We start from the raw sequence: 18,945 nt of genomic DNA, 5'->3' as shown, positions 1-18,945 counted from the left end.
TTTAGTACTTATATTATATATACTAGAGTCTAGGCCAGTGGTTCCTAAACACTTTAGACTGGTGGCTTCCTTGACCTACTGGCCCATTGGCTGTAACTCCCCAGTAGGGCTACAATCCTATACTTTGTATAGGGCAGTGGTATTTTTTGCAAGGATTCCGCAACTCCCCTGTCTGGTTTCCATGGCTCTCCAGTGACCCATGGCTCACAGTTTGGGAACTTCTGGTCTAGGGCTTTATTCAACCAGTGCCATCCTCACTAAGCTTCAGGAAATATCTTAAAAGATTAAAACAAATTTTGAAGAAATGATAGGGACCTGTAAAAGGACTGAAGTTTCATGTTTCTTAAATATCTATTGAGCACAGGAAGGTTAGATATGGTAACGAATGAGAGAACCTGCCATTTCTTTTACTTCCAGTGAATGGAGATAACAGGAATGAAAAACAGGAATGTCTTTTGTCAGAAAGCAATGACCAAAAAGATGTTTGTCAGCCAAGTTTGACAAGGAGACAGAAGTTCAAGCAACACAGAAAACAAATTCCCTGTCATTATTAACTGAATAATGTCCTTATTCTTAACTGAATAATGTTCCTATTCTAGTTACTCACCATATCTCAGCACTCTGGTTCCTTCAATCACACAATGAGTAGGCATGCTTTTCACAAAGCAGCAATTGCTTTCAAAAATGGACTAGGTAGCACACCATGACCTTAAAAAAACCTAGGGTTAACAAGGTCATGTGTCCATGCAATTGGATGGTTTATGACCACCTGGGCATCTCTTGACCTGATCAGGTGGGCTTTGATGCACAATTAAGTGGAGCACCAATTCCAGCAAGAGGTCTGGCTGGGTTCTGCGGAGAGCCAGATGTAAAGACAAGCAATCCACAAAATGACCTGTTGGTTTTGCCATGGAGGAGGCCAAGAGAAAGAGGTATATATATATGCTTTGGAGATGAGAGAACAAGAAATAGTGTGCAAATCTGGGATGGAAAATAATTGTTCTTTTCTCATATCAGGGTCAACATTAAACCACATAAACAAGAAGTCAGTTTCTCAAGCAACAAAGACAAGCCATGTAAACAGGATGTCCACAATATGTGACATTTTGGTCCATGATAGGAGAATTCTTTGTGTGGTCACATGAGACTATATGCCCAGCATAAAGCCACCCCTCAAAATATGTTCCTAACAGCATGAAACAAATTCAACTTGACATTTTTAATTCAACATATACTAATAGATTCCACAGTAGGAGTGAACAAATAAGAAAAGGATCAAATAATAAGGAATAGAGGGGGGAGGGAAATGGGAAATGAAACAAAAAATGAGTCACATTAGAAAGCCCCTTAGAAACTGAATAGCTGAATTATCTGAATCACAAGTGGTTTGTTGTATAAATTCACATGAGTAACAGGCAGTCTAAACTGAATCCACATCACTTAGACCTAAACAAAGGAGGTCAAAGACATTAATTATCAAGCTTCTTAGTGTCTTTAAGCATGCACTAAAAGAAGCATATTATCAATGACAGTTGCATTTTTGTCCATTTCCCAGAGAACTATGTGGGGTGAGCAGGTTTGCTCCATGACCTATCTGCAAAGCAAGGTGGTGTTTGGAGCCTCTGTCACAGATATAGATATTTATTTTATGGTGGCAACTCAATATATATCCATATCCATCAATCATTGGATGTTGATTATCCTCCTCCTCGGGGACTGCCAAGCATGCTGGATTTTATTCCCCCTTTCTGGCCCAGACCCAGCACCAGAAGCTTCTTCAGACACACTTCATCGGCAGAGATACAGTCCAGTCCAGTGCAGAGCTGCCTAGAACATGTATTTGGTTAGAGGTCAGGGACGTGCAGTGCAGTGCGGGGGTGGCAGGTGAGGCAGAAACTGCCCCATCATAGTCCGTGGAAAGCACCACAGCTTACACCTGAGGAGGCTCTCCTTATACCTCCTTTCTCAGGTGTAAGGATAGCCTTCTCAGATGTATGCGGGTGGAGTGGCTGTGGTGCTTTTCTATGGACTATTATGGGGCTGTTATGCCTCACCTGCTGCTCCTGCACCGTACATCCCTGGTAGAGGTCCATGATGCTCAGATTTCTGGAACTGGTATTGAATTCTGGCATTCCCAAGATCTGAATGTTGGTATTGGAATGCAAGAAGAAAAGCTTGCACTGAATACTGTTTGTCCAGGGTACAAGGTGAAGCAAACACCTTGGAGGCAGAGTTAAATTCAGCAGTATCAGTTTTATCCATCTCTCACTTAAGTCTCTTCCTCACTCTAAGGGTCACTTGAATTTTTAATATGTCTGATGTTGTGTAAAATCTGTTCATGATGTTAGAGAAATGCAGAATTAAAAATCTAGTGCTGGGAGCAACTTAAGGAAGAGTTCCTAGGCAAACAAGCCCTCTTTTTTTAAAGATCAAAATAATCTTCAGGCAACTAGAAAAGCAAGGTGTCTCTCCATGTGTCTGCATCATTCCCATATAAAAGGGTGATTTTGTCTGTTCTACACATTAAAAAGAGTATGCTGGGAAGGAGAATGAATGCTGATCTCCTCTGTTGTGTTTGTGATTGAGCAATTCCTTAGTCCAGGCTGGTATTTGGAGTGCCCTAGGTTGATCACAAACTAGCTATCCATTCCAGGGCTTTTATGGGGCTGAATGGGTAGGAAGGATTTAAAAAAAAAAAAAAAAAAGAGTGGACAGCAGCTTGCTTGTGGCCATCTGAAGAGAAAGAACCTCAGCACTGAACTCTGCATTTTGCAAGGACCATTCTCCTTCCATTGTCATTTTCAAGAGTTCATAGCATTCTGTTACACCCTTCCTTGCTTTGCCTTACTTTACTCAGTTTCTTTATGCAGTTTATGCATCAACTTTATGCTGTTTTCTCATGGCTTAGCTCCAATAATCAGAAGACTGGAATAAATTTGCAACAAGATACTGTGAGGGGGGAGGGAAGATAGATTTAGATGCCCTCCCTAGTAGGCTCCTTGTCATGTAAAGAAAATCCCTTATCCCTGGTTTACATCTGAAAAGGGTGAGCATGTGGATAAAATACATGTGGCTGCCTGTCATGTTTGGTTTGGCCATTAGAATGACTATCTTTGGAAACTTGAGGATTTGGGGCACATTTTTGTCCTGGTGAAATCAACGTGAGTTGGCTTTGCTCTGTGATTCAAATAGGTCATTTGTTTGCTTCAGTATATCTCCAAATCATGAGTTGGCATGCCCTTGCTCAACCAACTTGTGGCAGGTTGGATTGGATAGAATGACTCATAACCTGGAAATCGGTCCCAGTCCACTCCCTTTTCCCAAGGATGGCAAGATCCAACCCAGCCTGGAATGCCTTTTTTGTGAAAGATGAAATGATCCATCTGGACTTGATTAGAGCTACCAACTTTCATTCCTATAATACTGGCCCCATCAGGGCACAATGCCATGATGGCGAAAATTAAAATGGAATTTGATGTGTCTGGGATAGAGCCAAAGCAGAACCTAGTGACTCACGGGCAGCTCGTGGCAAAGCTGCCTGTTCAGCCCCAATACTGGTTACCTGACATATAATATGAATTTACTAGTTAAATCAGCAAAATACAAGCTGGTTGGCAACCCTGAACTCCACAGCTAGTGTGCTGGAGCTAGTTCCTGGTTGCTCTTGAGTTGTAGAAAGAACATCAACAGTTGTGGCAATCAAGGATAATTTTCTATGTCTTCATCCTTACCAGGAGTGCTTTTGTTTAGCTCTTTGTAGCAAGAAGATAGTGACTTTTTTCCCTCCTTGATTCAGGCATTGCACATTTAAGTCTACAAAACAAGGTCCTGCCCTAGATGCTAAGATGATTACAGCTAAAGCAAATGTTTTAGCCTGTTCCGAAGGGACTAATCAGCAAGAGGACATTCCATCAACACTCCAGGGACTCCACTGACTCTCTCAAGCTTTACAGGCAAAAATCATAGAGTTGTATTTGACCTATGACACCCTAGACATCTGATGTGACTGCAGTGCTTGGATAGTAAATGCATACAATGCTAGGAACTTCAGAGATGTCTTTAGCAGCTGACCCCTACTTGTGGAATTCTCTTCTTGCAAATTCAGAGCCAGAGGATCTTCAAGTAGCATTTTGTTTGGGTTGGTTTTTACCAGATGAAGTTAAACTGCTGGGGTAGGATTTTAACTTTGTTGGTATTTATTCAATTTTTGTTGTTTTATATCATGGTGTCTTTTTAGAGGCATTTTGGTGTTTTTTTTGGGGGGGGGGGGAATTTGTGATTAGTGCTCCATCACAAACTCTGAAGTGTCCTGGGCTGTACTATGCAGTATTATAAACAAAATCAAATTACAGAGTTTTGGACCTCAGTTTAAGCTTAGCCTTTTCTGCCCAGTGTTGCATATATGCAAAAGGGATCAAATGTGTACACCTGTGGGCTGGACAGAAATGGTTTAATAATTATCCACTTGCTGACTGTTAGTTGTTCAAACATAGGGTAATGAGCCTAGCCTGGAGAAAGGAGTTGATAAAAGGGCTGGGAGAAGGAGAGGAGCAGAGGTGATAGGTAGGCAGACAGACAGGTACTACTTGCCAATCTGGCACCTGAGACAATGGTCTCATCCTCGTGGGTGAGCTGGCTGTGAGAACTGCCATTAGTAACTTTGCATTATTATTATTGTTATTATTGTTATTATTATTGTTATTAACAGTATTTATATACCGCTTTTCAACTAAAAGTTCACAAAGCGATTTACAGAGAAAAATCAAATAACTAGAAGTTATAATTAGAAGTTATAATTAGAAATAATTTAGAAGTTGCAGTTTGTCTTTGATAGACCAACAGGGCAGATCAACAGCAATTATTGTTCTATATGAAATGAGGAATGATATTTTCCAGTGTCCACAGCATCTTCAGGGTGGATGGAAGCAAACCACAGAGACAAATGTGAAATGTAGGATTGCCACTTTCTTTTACTTGGCCTGCTTCTCTGCTACTGTCAACAACAGTTTGCCACAAAGAAATTTAGGAGGTGAAACTTTTCCCAGCATGATTGTAAGTGGGGAAAAGCTTCACCTGCTTTAAGGAAGATGTATTAAATCAATACAGATATGGCAATATTTAGTGGTTTTCAAAAAATCTTAGTGTATTGATAAGGACCCAACAAATTTCAAAGCAAACAGATTTTCCCCTCACCCTATTGTCCACAAATCATTCTGCTCATTCACCCCTATACCTATTTCCTTTTGATGCTCCAGCAGCAACGTAATTCAGATTATGCATATTCCACAATAGGCACACTGTGATAGAGAAAGCAAGATAGATACCGAGAGAGGTGATTGGAAAAGATAGTATTTCTGGTTCAACGAAAGTTTTGAAGAACAGGAAACATTTTCTACTGAAATGTCAACAATATCCTGTTTTTGATAAAGCATCCAGCCTTGGTCAGGGGCAAGTTGCAAGAATCTTAAATGGAACAGTTGCTTTCTAACCCTGAAGAATAATTAGCCTGGCTATTTTGAAAACAGACCCATCATAGAGCACCTCTGGAACCCATGTGTCAAAGACACATAATCACACACCTTCAGCATGCATTTGTTTTCATAACTCACTTGAGCAGGTGAGAGGTCAAACAGCAAATCTTTTAGTTAATATGTAGCTGAATTGAGCATAAGTGGATGTCGAACAATATTACCTGAATCGCCTTGAGCAAGGCAATCTACTAGTTGCAATGGAAAATGAGGCCAGACTCTTCATTCTAAACGCAAATCTAAAAAAAAAAAAAAGGATGTAACTTTTGAGAGCATGATAAGTTAGTACTATGCCTGTCTGAGGAGGCTAAAGTTTCTAGACTTCACTACAAACTGCTCACAGAAGGTGGATCTACTACCTGTACAGTGAGGCCATCTCATTTTGGAGCTCATGTAGGCATATACAGTAAGCTAATTGTTCTGTGCCAGATTGCTGTTAATAATAATAATAATAATAATAATAATAACAGGTATTTATATACCGCCTTTCTTGGTCTTTATTCAAGGCGGTTTACATAGGCAGGCTTTATTTAAATCCCTTATTAAATAGGGATTTTTACAATTTGAAAGAAGATTCTTTCTTTCAAGAACCACTGCATTCAAGGTGTTTCATTCCAATCTGGCTTCACAGTCTGGCCTCCATCCTCCCACGCTCAGAGCAGATGGAATAGCTCGGCTTCAGCTTGTCAGCTGCTCCAAGGTCCCACGGTGCTGGCGGCCTCGAACTGGCGACCTTGTGGATGTTATCTTCAGGCAAACGGAGGCTCTACCCTCTAGACCAGACCTCCTGCCTGTTAACAGGCAGACTTCTACTTCTTGTTAACAGTAGAGGAGGAGCAGAATCTGCACGCATTCTGTGTCTTGAAGCCCAGTGCAGATGGGGTGGGATAGCAACTTCCAAGCAACTTCCAACTGTGCCGACCGATCTATTAGTTAATTTTCCAAACTCTTCTAAAGCCATGTGATCAGGGTGTAAACTTTAAAAAAAAAAAATCTTTTTTTAAGAATGAAAACAAATCTTAACATTAATGGATCAGGGTTTTTATTTTGAAAACTTCTGTAAAAGTGTATTTCGAAACTCTCAAAATATGCTCCATTGCAAGAATATTGCCATAAAAGCTGTTGTGCAATTTGATATTTAAGCCAAGTATTTTCAAAGAAATCTCCAAGTGTTTCCTGTTCCCTTAATCATGACTAGAAATTTCCTTTTCCTGACAAATCTTTTTCTGCTTTGCTGTACTCTACACAGGGTTTCTCAAACTGTGGGTCATGACCCACTTATTAGGTCGCAATCTAATCCGCAGCAACTGTTATCCTGCACATGCCCGATCTTGTCTGATCTCGGAAGCTAAGCAGGGTCAGGCCTGGTTAGTACTTGGATGGGAGACCGCCTGGGAATACCAGGTGCTGTAGGCTTATACCATACTCTTTCGAGACTGAAGGTTGCCAACCAACCAATGTTCAGTGGGTCCTGGATTGGGCCCTCTAACACATTCTTGCATGCAGGTGGATGCAAACTGGAGCCCTCCTGATGCAATTGGAGCCCACGCCAGGTCTCTGCAGGCCTCCAGAAGCAGCTGGAACAAAACTTCTGGTTTACTTCCAGTTTCCTGAAAGTGATTTTTGGTTGCTTATAGGGGACTGCAGAGACCCAGAGAAAGAGGTGGGTCACTGTGCCTTCCACCACAGAACAGGTGGGTCAAGGTGAGGTTAAGTTTGAGAACCCCTGCTCTAAAAGCCTATGCAGACAAGTCAAGTTGGTGCCGCTGCATTGCTGTGCGGGAAGTTACATAGGACTGGGCTGCTAGATAAGAAAATGTAGCATGGGGCCAACATGAAGCAATTCTTGTGTTCCTACTGTTAGGATATATTGGAGTAAGTGAAGTATCTTGTGGGGCAGTGAAGCATGATGCGTGGACACAGTATTTGGAAAACAAACCCACTGTGGTTCTTGGAGAATATGGCTGGAAATTATATCCCCACCTTATTTCACTAATTGATCAAGATCAAACTTAATGTGACAATGGAAGTTCCAGGACTACATCATCTGCATTTTTTTTTCCCCCTAAAAATCCTAAATAACAACCAGAGGCAGGGCTGGGTTGGACAGGGACAATGGTGCTAGAGCTTATCTCCGCTCCCAACAGTATTCCTAATTAACATTGTCCTTCCTCCCCCCCCCCGAAAGTGACACTCGCCCCACAGAAGAAATCCATGATACATTTTTTTCTTGCAAGGTGATACCCACTTCAGGGAGCAGCATTTCTTGTAAAAAAAAAAAAAAAGCATGCCTGGGGAAGGGAACTGCTACATTATATTTTAAGAGTTACTGTAAACCGCTTTGGGACTTCTGCTAAATGCAGTCTATGAACTTAAAAATAAATCAATACCACCCACTGGCTCACAGGGCCTCACAGTCCCATTCTGATCACTTCCTTACACGCATGCAAGCACCAACTGCTCTTCAATTTTTTAAAACATGGGAGATCCTAGAATCAATTTCCTGAGATAATGCCTGGTTGCATTCTATGCCCCTGTACTACTTGCCAGAGATTATCACTGCTAGCCTACTCTCTGCTACACTTATTACTATACTCTTAATTCTACTGCTGCAGATGATCAGAGGCTAGTTATTGCTCACCATGAGTCAGGTTACTGGATGGGGCCAATATGATTCCAGTTCTTCCTCTAAAAGCTTTGCCTTTTTGCCTGAAAATATTACTCAGGCACAGACTGAGCTGCTCTGGGATATTCATGTCCCTGCTCACACACTTACCTGTTTGATTTACTGTTTCCTGACTTGATCACTTGCCTGCTTGGGTACTGCTTGACTCCAAGTACTTGGCTCAGACAGTGTAGAAACGGAACACTTTTTTCTTATTTTTTTTAAGGCCACAACAGATAGGCAGGGAGAAGGTAATTATGTGAAAAAGGGTAAGGTTGCAATCCTATGCACACTTTCCTTGGAGTAAGTCCATTGAACACAGTAGGACTTGCCTCTGGGTAGACAGCATAATGTTGTGCTGTGTCTGCATAGCACACTCGAGACATGGAAATAAAATATTTATCTATTCTACCACATGGGACCTAGCACAGCACACTCAAGAAAAACTAAAGATTTTAACATACAGCATGTATAGTGGTGTAGAGATGAAGCTTTCCTTGATACTTCTCAATTATGCTATCACTTCTGATGTACCATCCTCTGATCCCTGGTCTCACCTGGCAACCCTGTTACATAAGAACATAAGAAAAGCCCTACTAGAACAGGCCAAAGACCCATCTAGTCCAGCTTTCTGTATTTCACAGTGGCCCACCAGATGCCTCAGGGAGCACACAAGACAATAAGAGACCTGCATCCGCCCTTGCATCTGGCATTCTGAGGTAGCCTACTTCTAAAATCAGGAGAATTGCACATACCCATCACAGCTTGTAACCTGTGATGGACTTTTCACCAGAAATTTGTCCAGTCCCCTTTTAAAGGCATTCAGGCCAGATGCCATCACCACATCCTGTGGCAAGGTGTTCCACAGAGTAATTACATTCATTCTGTTCATTTAGTACTGATGATCAGGCTCTATATTTTGGGCAAATCTGTATGTCTCTGTATGCTTCTTCCCTCACTTGTAGCTGCTGCAGCAGCAAGCTCTTGGTTTAGAGAATTTCCTTTTCAGATAGCAATCTTTCAAAAATGCAGAACCAAATGGCTTCATAACAATCTTTTTCTTTTCTATGGGAAGCTGTGACTGGGGTGAAGTTAGATTTGAATTTTGCTTTTTAAAACAGACTGAACACTTTGGAGATGTTGAACAATACAGTACTTTGAATTGACAACAATACATTGAATGGACAAATTGAAATTTCACAGCTACTGTAAAGTTTGAGTTTATTCAATAGGTGAGAAAGTTGACTAACACTCTAGAGGATGAGCTCTGAAATTATTCACCACAATTTTTTAGGAGTGAAACACCACAACTTTTTCAGGGGTCATTTAGTCATTGGAATCTTAATGTTTATCTATTGACTTTGCAAGATGATTTTTTTCCCTGAAAAATATATCAGATTTTTAACTTGCTACTTTACAAGATGCTATGGGGCCAAACTAAATGTGATAATCCATGATTGGATGATTCTCGCCCCCCCCCTTGTGCTGTTTACAGAAACTAAACCAATCGCACTAGGACCATTGATGTGATTGACATCACAGCTACTTTCTTCCTTATTTTCATACCAAAAAAGCCCTCCCAGTGGCAAATTAAAGGGGGGGCATGGGTGCATGCCGACCTCCGGCTGGCCCGAGATCTTGTGAGACTTCACTCCCAAACATTGCATATTGCAAAAACCATTATCTTGGGGAAGTTCTTATAATATTTGATGCAAATGTTGTCTCTCTTCTACCACCTTAGGATTGTACCACTACATTCTGCTACATGTGTAGATTCAACCTTGGTGGCAAGTGCCATATTTAATGAATGAAATGGTAATAATATTTCACACTGATATAATTATACTGCTTTAGAATGTTCAAAATACTTTATATTGTTACATGCTTATGCCCCACTTATCCTACCAAGTGGAAATTTCAGGGAATACAGTATTACTCGACTTTGGACTTCCTTTAGAGGAGAAATTACTAGAGGCTTATGATGTCTTTGTAACACTTGCTGTATTGACAAATACACGGTTTCAGCATTTAGATGGCATTAGATAGCATGTGCTCGGGCAACAGTTGTGTCGCTCAGGGGGTGGCACTCTGTGGGGAGCAGCATTGCCATCCTTTCTGCAGCTGCTGGGGTCCTACTCCCTCCTACTCCCTCCGAACATGACTGGAACTGTGCTCCAGTTGCCTCTGGAGGGTGTTCTGAGACTTTGGGAGGCCTTAGAATCACTTTTGGTTCTTCAGGCCCTCCAGACATTCTAGGGCCTTCCAACCCTGGGCCTCAGAACAACCTCCAGACACAACTGGAGCAGAGCTGCAGTATGTTTGGAGGGGTACAGGTAAGGTGGGGCAGATCAGGGTGTGGGCTTGGAAGGTGTGTCCTGGGGTGTCACTTCATCCAGCAAGCAACATCAGCATGGGAATTCTAAGTATATATATCTGCAGCTACTAGCTGCCAGCTCTTCTTAGCTTCCATTGCAGTCTCCCTTAGATCAGAATTCCATCTCATTCTCTATCTTCTCCAGTATCTACAGCCCATGATTCCTTTGTCTTTCTCGCTGGCCAGGCAAATGGAGAAGCGAGTGATCTGCAGTGATACTGTAGTAAATTGTGAAGTGCAGGAGTTCATCATGACATTCATCATAGCTGCTACCCCACCAAGACTATGCAAAAGAAAAGAAAAGTCCAACATATTAAATTTCTTCATTTGAGTATTTGTTTCTCCTACCGTTAATTTCTACTTTGAAACTAAGCATACTTCATCTAAAGATCTAGCTTATTTCATCCCCAACCCTTTGGGGGGTTGCAATGGTTTCAAACAAATATATAAGAAATTTAAAAAAATGGATTTAAAATGATCCCAGATCGATCAGCTATATTAGAGTGCTAGCCTGTGCATGATTCATCAGAAGTAAATTCCACTGTGCTCAATAGGACTTAATCCAGATAAATTTGCATAGTATTGTAGCATTTATGTAACATACTGTCTCTCAGGGAGGTCTTGTGAAAATCAGTGGTCTAGATATTAGCATATATCCATTGGCCAATTTCTCAATTTTCCTCCTGGTGAGCCTGTAGTCTCTTCTCATCTAAGATCCTTTGAAATAAGTTTCAAAGGTAGCACCTGAGAGCTCTTGCTCATGGCATCATTATTCCTGCTGCAGAAGTCCCAGAGTTTTGTTTCCCTTTATTACTGCACCCCTAGTCACTTGACATCTGCATCTTAGCTCCTCCTTTCAGATAGATGTACTAAGGTCCTGAGAACCCCCATTCAGGGCTACTAGGGATTTGTTAAGAACCATTGACTAGCCTCCTGTCTTATTAAGCTTGGGACCCATGACCTGCATTCCATCCTATTGGATTCTTTGCCTAACACAAAGAGTGGGCCCGCCAGAATTCTATCACGTACAATATGAGCAGTCAGCCAAATATTGACGTTATAGGAAACAGGCAGCCCAATCCTGAGCATCCTGGTACCTGCTGGATTAATGGTGCCAAAGCGGCTACTGGGAAATTCAGCAGGTGCTGGGAAGCAGCACAGACTTGAGAGACTCGATGTCAGGTCTTCTGGCCTGACATGGAGTTCAGGATACGGTGGAGCAGAGTTCTGCTGATCCTGCTCCTTCCTGCCCCAGGTCCTCCTCCCACCCTACCCTCCTCTCACCCCCCAGAGTTGCACGTACAGCAGCATGTCCTCTGCCTTCGCACTAGGCCCAACGCCTGACTGGCACAGGCCCAGCGCTGGCGCTTCTTACTCATCGGGTGCTGTAAATGTGCTTTATGGCACACTGATGGCGCCCAGCACCGGTGCTAGAGCTCAGCACCGGCGCTGACTGATTTCAGGAATGGGCCTTAATTTCCTAATCCTGAGAGAGTATTTATTTATTTATTTATTTATTTGTTTATTTATTTATTTATTTATACACTGCCGAGTCTACTCTTTATAGCAATCGTGTCAGAATGTCCATTAATATTATAAAATTTTGGCAGTTTCGGAAAGAAGTGTGGGCATGCACATAAAATATCTGGACATTTCTTCATTCTTCTGCAAAATGAATGAAAAAAGCAGGTGAGTTTCTTTGCAAACAACAGAAGGGAATGTGCAAGAGAAAACAAAGAAGAATTGTGCTCAATAGTTGTGCCCATGTTCCACGTCAACCCATCCACGAGGCTAACTGAAACAGTTACCTCAGGCAGCATATTGGTGGTGATGGGGGCATCTTGGTCAGTTTCCTTGTTTTCACGGTTCCTCCTCCTCCTTCGTATCCTGTATTGGAAAAGGAAGAGGGGGACAGAGAGGAAAAAGAAATGTGGAGGACATAAGAATCCTGATCTACAATGGGAGGAGTAGAGGCTGGCACATAACTGAGCAAGGGGGGGTATCGGTTTCCATGCTGCCTCAGGTGTCAGGAGATCTTGAGTTGGCTCTGTTTATATTTAAATCTTTTCAACTGAGGACACTTATGCGCAGCACACTTGTAAGTGCTCTGTTCACATCTGGTTGGCAACCTTCAGTCTCGAAAGACTATGGTACAAGCCTACAGCACCAGGTATTCCCAAGCGGTCTCCCATCCAAGTACTAACCAGGCCTGACCCTGCTTAGCTTCCAAGATCAGACGAGATTGGGCATGTGCAGGGTAACAGTTGCTGCCACATCTGCAGATTGCCAAAACTACATAGGAATTAAATGTTTCCTATTGGTTCACAGACCCTCATCCAAGAGTATGATTTGGTTCATTATACTACTTGCTAAATCATTATTGCCAAGCCTATGGGACTACTCTGAATTAGGTAACAGATCTTTTTAAAACAAACTAATGCTTACAGGGGAAAAATTGCACACCTATAAACATGTGTTCAATAGCAGTTGTCTTATAGCCCACTCCCATGTCTGCCCACTCAGAAGTAAGTCCCATTAAAGTCAATGAGGCTTATTCCCAGGTAAGTGGGGATAGGATTGGGCTGATGGTCAGTAAACTTCTGTTAAGATGTACAGGTCCAGCCTATTTATACATGGATTTTTTTATACACGGATTTGACTGAACATGAATGGCCCCTGCAAATGAGAGGGAATGTGCTGATCCCTGGAGAAGGGGAAAAATGCATCCCTTTAAAATCAGTTTAAAAAACTGAACAGTCCTTTAACAATAGCCTCCTTAACGAGAGGGGGGGCAGCTGGCTGACAATCCATCAATCCTTCTCTCTCCAGGAGACCCCTCCCTTCCCCCCCCAGCACATGAAAGAAAGGTGTTTGCATTGGTGAAGGGAAGGGCTGAGTGAGGTGCCTTTCTTTCTAAGTGCTTGGAGGATGACTGATTGGTGGATTGTCTTCTTAATGATTCTTATCTTACATCACAAAGGTCAGCAAGGCTGTTTTTAAATCACAAAGAAACTTTGTTTTTTAAATTGATTTTTTTGCCATCCATGTGAGTGCTTGGAACCCATGCGAATAATGAGGCTCAACCTGTATATCCATTGAAAGTAGATATGTTCAGCCACGCAGTCACACAGTTCCAGTTTTGATGGGCTGCTATTCCTGATGGGTGGTAAGGGATTCCGCAGTTTTCCCCCAAATGTATAAAAAAGCTCCTATACATATAAAATTCATCCACATATGCACACCCCCTTAAGAATTCAAGCATAGTCTGCTACTGGGCATATTGGTTTTATGTAGTGGATATTTTATATTGGGGAAATGAATCTAAAATTGTTCTTATAATTGGTTCCTAGATAGAGATGTTTAATCTGAGCCACAGTTCAATGAGACCCAGAGCCAGGACTGAGAGTTTAATGGGCTGTGAGGCTAAGGATGCGCATACCCTACTTCTTCCTCTGTGCTTGTGTAGAAACTTGTAGTTCCTTAGCATCCAAGTCCTTTCCTTTGATCCACTGGCACTCACCCACCTCCCAGAGCTCACAACACTATGGTACGAGAATGTCCTTAACAGGCATCCAGGTCTATAGCACAATCCTATTGCGACTGGACAGAGGGATGTCAGCCATTTGAAACCAAGCTTCCACCATCTACCTTCTAGGGTCCAACCCAATCCTGAGTTTCCCTTACAGAAGTCTTTGACAATAATCTTGAGCTATAGGTTGCAATGCAATGATCCCTGTAAGGAATCCCTGTAAAGGAATCTGCTTCTGTGATCAGTTAAAAAATATTAGTCCAGTTACTTAAAGATTTTTTTGTCTAGACTACTCATGAAGGTTGTCAGATGGACTATTTTTCAACTTTAGAACAGCAAGCTTACTCTTTTTGTTTTCTTTAGATTAGCAGTGGGGCCACAGAACGCCTGTAAAGTGATCTAGAGTGGCTCAAGATCCAAGTTTCATTTGGACAATTTTTATTTTAAGTAAGCTTGTTGCATTAATTAATTATAAATAGTGCATGGCTTATCCATGGCTAATTAATTATAATTTATAACAACAGTCACTCAAAGCTTTATAGAAATTCCTAAAAAAAAAACTAATTATGATATGATAACCCTGTAAAATATAATTATACTACTTATTACAATATGTCTGCTAGGTTCTTACACAATACTTGTCACCATAGTGATTTCTTTGGGTAGTAGACACAATATATTATTCCTCTGGCTAAGCCTTGCCATTAGCAATTTCTTTCTAGCTTCCAAGAATAGCTAGGAGTTTCAGTTGCACAATAGGGACTTCACTGAATCGATGTGGGAGAAAAAACTGAATGAGTTTTAAAACTGAGCTACACAGAGTATTGAATGATTTATTTTAACCTAATATCTCAGCAGTTGCCTATTGGATGATCAGTTGCTTCTGATTCCAGGACAATGATGCAATTTAAGTGCAGATATTGGTATGAAATTCAGCACCGTAAGATTCTCTGTTATCTTACTTTTTCTTTTTTAAAGTATGATTCTAGTTCTCAGTTGGAAAGATGGGATTGTAAATGTGTGGACAATGCCCATGAAGTCTCAGAGGGTGGGTAGAAATCATGCCTTTCTCATACTGAAGCAAATGACCAAGGCAGCTTACATAGTTCCATAATACAATGCACATTGTATACAAAAGATGAGTAGTCATTACTAAAAAACAGTAACACTAAAAAACAGTAACACCATGGGGGGGGGCAACTATTTGGTCCAGAGAGAGGCAGGAGAACCAACACACTATTACAGAAGCATAGTGGGCAGACATCAACCTGTCACCCAAAGGGCAGATGAAACAAATGTTTTGAGCCCCCACAAAAAAGCAATGAGGGAGTGGATAGTTCTTAATTCCCCTGGCAGGGAATTCCATACGTGTGGTGCTACTACAGATAGTGCTCAACCTTTGTGCTGCCATCCTTTTAACTTGGGACAAAGGTTGCACTTGTAGGAGAGCCCTCTCAAATGACCTAAGGGTCATTTGTATGTATGGTCATTTGTAGGTAAGGCCAGAATGTATGGGGGAAGGCGTTCCCTCAAGCAACCTGGACCCAAATCATGAAGGTCTTTAAAGGTCAATACCAGCACCTTGAAAGTGGCCCAGAAACTAATGGAACATAGAGCTACATTTGTTTCTATGAATTATTTGTTAAGATTGTAAATAATAGTCTTACTTCAGATGCAATATGCATTTATCATCAATATATTAATACATTTTATGCTAAAGTCTGCATTTTTTTGCATTGACTAAAGAGCTGAGTTTTGTTTCAAAATTATCAGTCCATATCAACTTTCAGATGGACTTATCATTCTTTTATTAACAAGTTTTGCTCACATAAGCTCCAGTAAAATGCACTCCTCCACTATAGTTAAATGTACTTAATAAGCAATTTTTCAAAAACCTCAGATGTGTACTTCTTATCTAGTAAGTGTGTAATGCAAATATTGCAACAAAAGATAACAAACTGTGAATACTGTTATTTAACAGCCAAAATAATTTTTTTCTCCTTTAGGCAACAAATGTATATGTGTCCATTTTGCAAGGGGAGCAATCCATTTTTATCTTAACAGATAAAGGACATTCTTGCCCATGTAACTCCAGAGATTTGAAAGGTCATCCCTTTTCTCAGTCTTCAATTTAAATCGGCATGACAGGAAATTTCACTAATATTGTCTCACAAAATCATCTGCCTTCACATTACCCAATAAGGCACAAACTAGTTGGGTTTTGGGTTTGTTTTAAATAGGTCACTTGCAGCAGACTCAACAAAACTAACACTCTGCGCTCCCCTTTAGTGAAGGTTCCCTTCACATATACTTGTCTACCATGATCCATGCAAACACACTGTCTCAGGTCTGGGGTTTTCCAGCCCAGAATTAAAACTAAATTGGGGGAATTTATACTCAGTAACCCGAGAGGTCAATACAAGGATGCAGTGAATGGCTGTTGTGGGGCTGCTGACTGATAGCTGAATGAACAAACTGCCTCTAATGGAACAATCCTAAGTGTGCCCTGGGTCAGTGCAAGTCCCGTGTGTCGGCTGGGCCGGCGGAGGGACATGCACCAGCCCACATCCAGCCTCTGCGCTGACGCAGAGAGGTAAGGCTGCATTGGTCAAGCTCGGCTGACACAAGGGTCTGAGGAGGGTGGGGAGGACGCAGGGAGGAGGCAGAAGGGACGCATTCTGGTGTCGGGGGAGGGCAGGTTGAGGGCATTGCAGGGCGTAGGCAGGTGGGGAGCGGGAGGTGGTGCTGGGACCTGGGAGTTATGCTGGATCCCAACCCCGTTTTCTGAGTAGTGCAGAGCCCCTCTGTTCTCCTTGGACTTGCCTCATCTCTTGAGGAGGTGCAGGTCCGAGGTGACTCATTGGGGCTGTGGTGGCTTACCCGGGGGTAAGGGGAAGAGTTGCCCCTTGCCTCCAGCTGAGCCAATTTTGGTCCCAATTTTGCACTGGATACAGTGCAGCACAAGATAGGATTGTAACTTGGCTAGCAGTAGCCAAGGGACTGAGTTTCCAAAAAAATAAAATAATAAAAAAAGGTTTTATTGAAGAGATATAGAAAAACCAAGGGGAACAATTTTACTTATAAGACTAGTTGCTTTGCATTTAGTGGTCGTGAGCAGAGGATAATTGAAAATTATTCCCATTTGGGAACTCTTTTGGACAGGCATGGATTAAGTGAAAGGAGGGGAGATAGAGAGTCAGGCTGCCAGCTGGAGTGGGTCTCCTCCACTTGAAACCAATGTGACCCAACCATGGGGAGAAGAAGACGAGCAGGAGATTAGTCACTGAGGAGTTTTAGGAGGGATGAAGAGTTGTTACAGGTTGCAGGAAGGACAGAGATGGAAAATTACCTATTCTAAATGCCGAATCCTGTCTTTGAGATATTCCAGTGTATCTCTTCGAATGTTAGCACCACAACAACAGCCTTGCCAGTGTAGAAGCCTGCCTGTTGAGAGATGCACCATGGACATTGGCACAACACTGTAAAAATGCTGTAGCAACACAGCTTGGATGCCAAGGCAACTCCACTGGTAGAGATGCCAAATCAGAGTACATTGCAGCATGCTAATCCCCAACCCACACTTACCTGCCAGTTGTGACCACTTAGCTAAACTAAAACTAACCCGCTTGGCCAGTCTGAAAATTTTTTCCGGTCAAACTCAATTAGACAGAGGAGCCAAAAATTCCTCAAAAAGAGGACCAGCTAATACCAGACTGACTCTCTGCTTGCCTAATGAGGGATCGGGGCAAAACGCCATCCACATTGAGCCCCATGTTGGCTCCATTGTGACTCCATCTGCCTTACTAAGCAAGTATAAGCATGCTTATATATGCATATTAATCACTTGATAGTGACAGGTAATAGCAGCTTGCTTGGGTGAATGAGCCATCAGAGATCAAATATCACAGAAAGGCCCTTTGTAGCATCTCACCTCCGGTGCCATGCTTTTCAACAGAACAGCTCACACATTTAGCTGTATGACATGATGAAGGGCTGAGTAATCAGTGATAAGATTACAGAATAATCAGTGATAAGGAACATACATAAGTGTACTTTCAAGTGTGAACTGGCTCTCAGGGCCTGCTTAATCTGCCCAGCCCACACAGGTGTACACATTTGATTCCTGTTGCATTTACGCAACTTTGGGCAGAAATGGCTTAAAATCTATTGCATAGTTAAATTGTTGCAGCTATTGAAAACTGCTTTAGTAAGGGGTCTATGCAGCTCTTGTAATACTATCTACAAGGGGTTCTTCATATGAATCAGTCATTACATAGCAGGGTTCCATCATGCCAACATGACACAACTCCTCCCTTCCTGGAATGTGTCTCTAGAATGTTTAGCTCAAGTGGAGACACTCTCAGTTCAAATCTCTGCTCTCTGGGATCACTAAACCGACATAACTTTAGTTGCTGTGTGAACTTCCTCAAAGGGGGAAAGAAACATTAGGGTAGGAAGCCCGAGAAAGTAAGATTAGTGCCATTTTTGTTTCAGTTCTGGCACAAAAGACTTTCTTCTGCTTTTTGGCCTTTTGCTAATAATTTATTCCTGAGTTATGGCTTTGCTGGTTGTTTTTGCATCTGGCATTGGGTTTTTCATATATTTTAATTTTGATTTGTCTTTCATATGTATTCCTCTGCTTTATGTCACCTTGAACACCTTGACAGGAGGGGAAAGTGTAGGGTAAATTAAAAAATATATATATAATAAACAACGTCAATATTTTGTAGGTGGGTTGTGTATTATATTTCAACATAAGAAGAGCCCCTCACTCCCGAATCGGCCTTTTCAGCCACACTAGACGCTGTGCCAGAACCACTATCCAGAGCGCGATACCATAGTCTTTTGA

General features: G+C 41.8%; 2 pseudogenes; one reads left to right on the top strand and one right to left on the bottom strand.

Annotated features, from left to right (window-relative positions):
- Positions 1-6,824: 6,824 nt before the first annotated feature.
- Positions 6,825-6,944, top strand: LOC136638285 (5S ribosomal RNA; annotated as a pseudogene).
- A 5,778-nt stretch (positions 6,945-12,722) lies between these two features.
- On the bottom strand, positions 12,723-12,839 carry LOC136638017 (5S ribosomal RNA; annotated as a pseudogene).
- Positions 12,840-18,945: the final 6,106 nt, after the last annotated feature.

The sequence above is a fragment of the Tiliqua scincoides genome, chromosome 1 (genome assembly GCF_035046505.1).
Source record: "Tiliqua scincoides isolate rTilSci1 chromosome 1, rTilSci1.hap2, whole genome shotgun sequence".
NCBI classification, from domain to species: Eukaryota; Metazoa; Chordata; class Lepidosauria; order Squamata; family Scincidae; genus Tiliqua; species Tiliqua scincoides.
The sequence above is the reverse complement of the archived record's forward strand: the minus strand, read 5'-3'. Positions and strand labels throughout refer to the sequence as shown.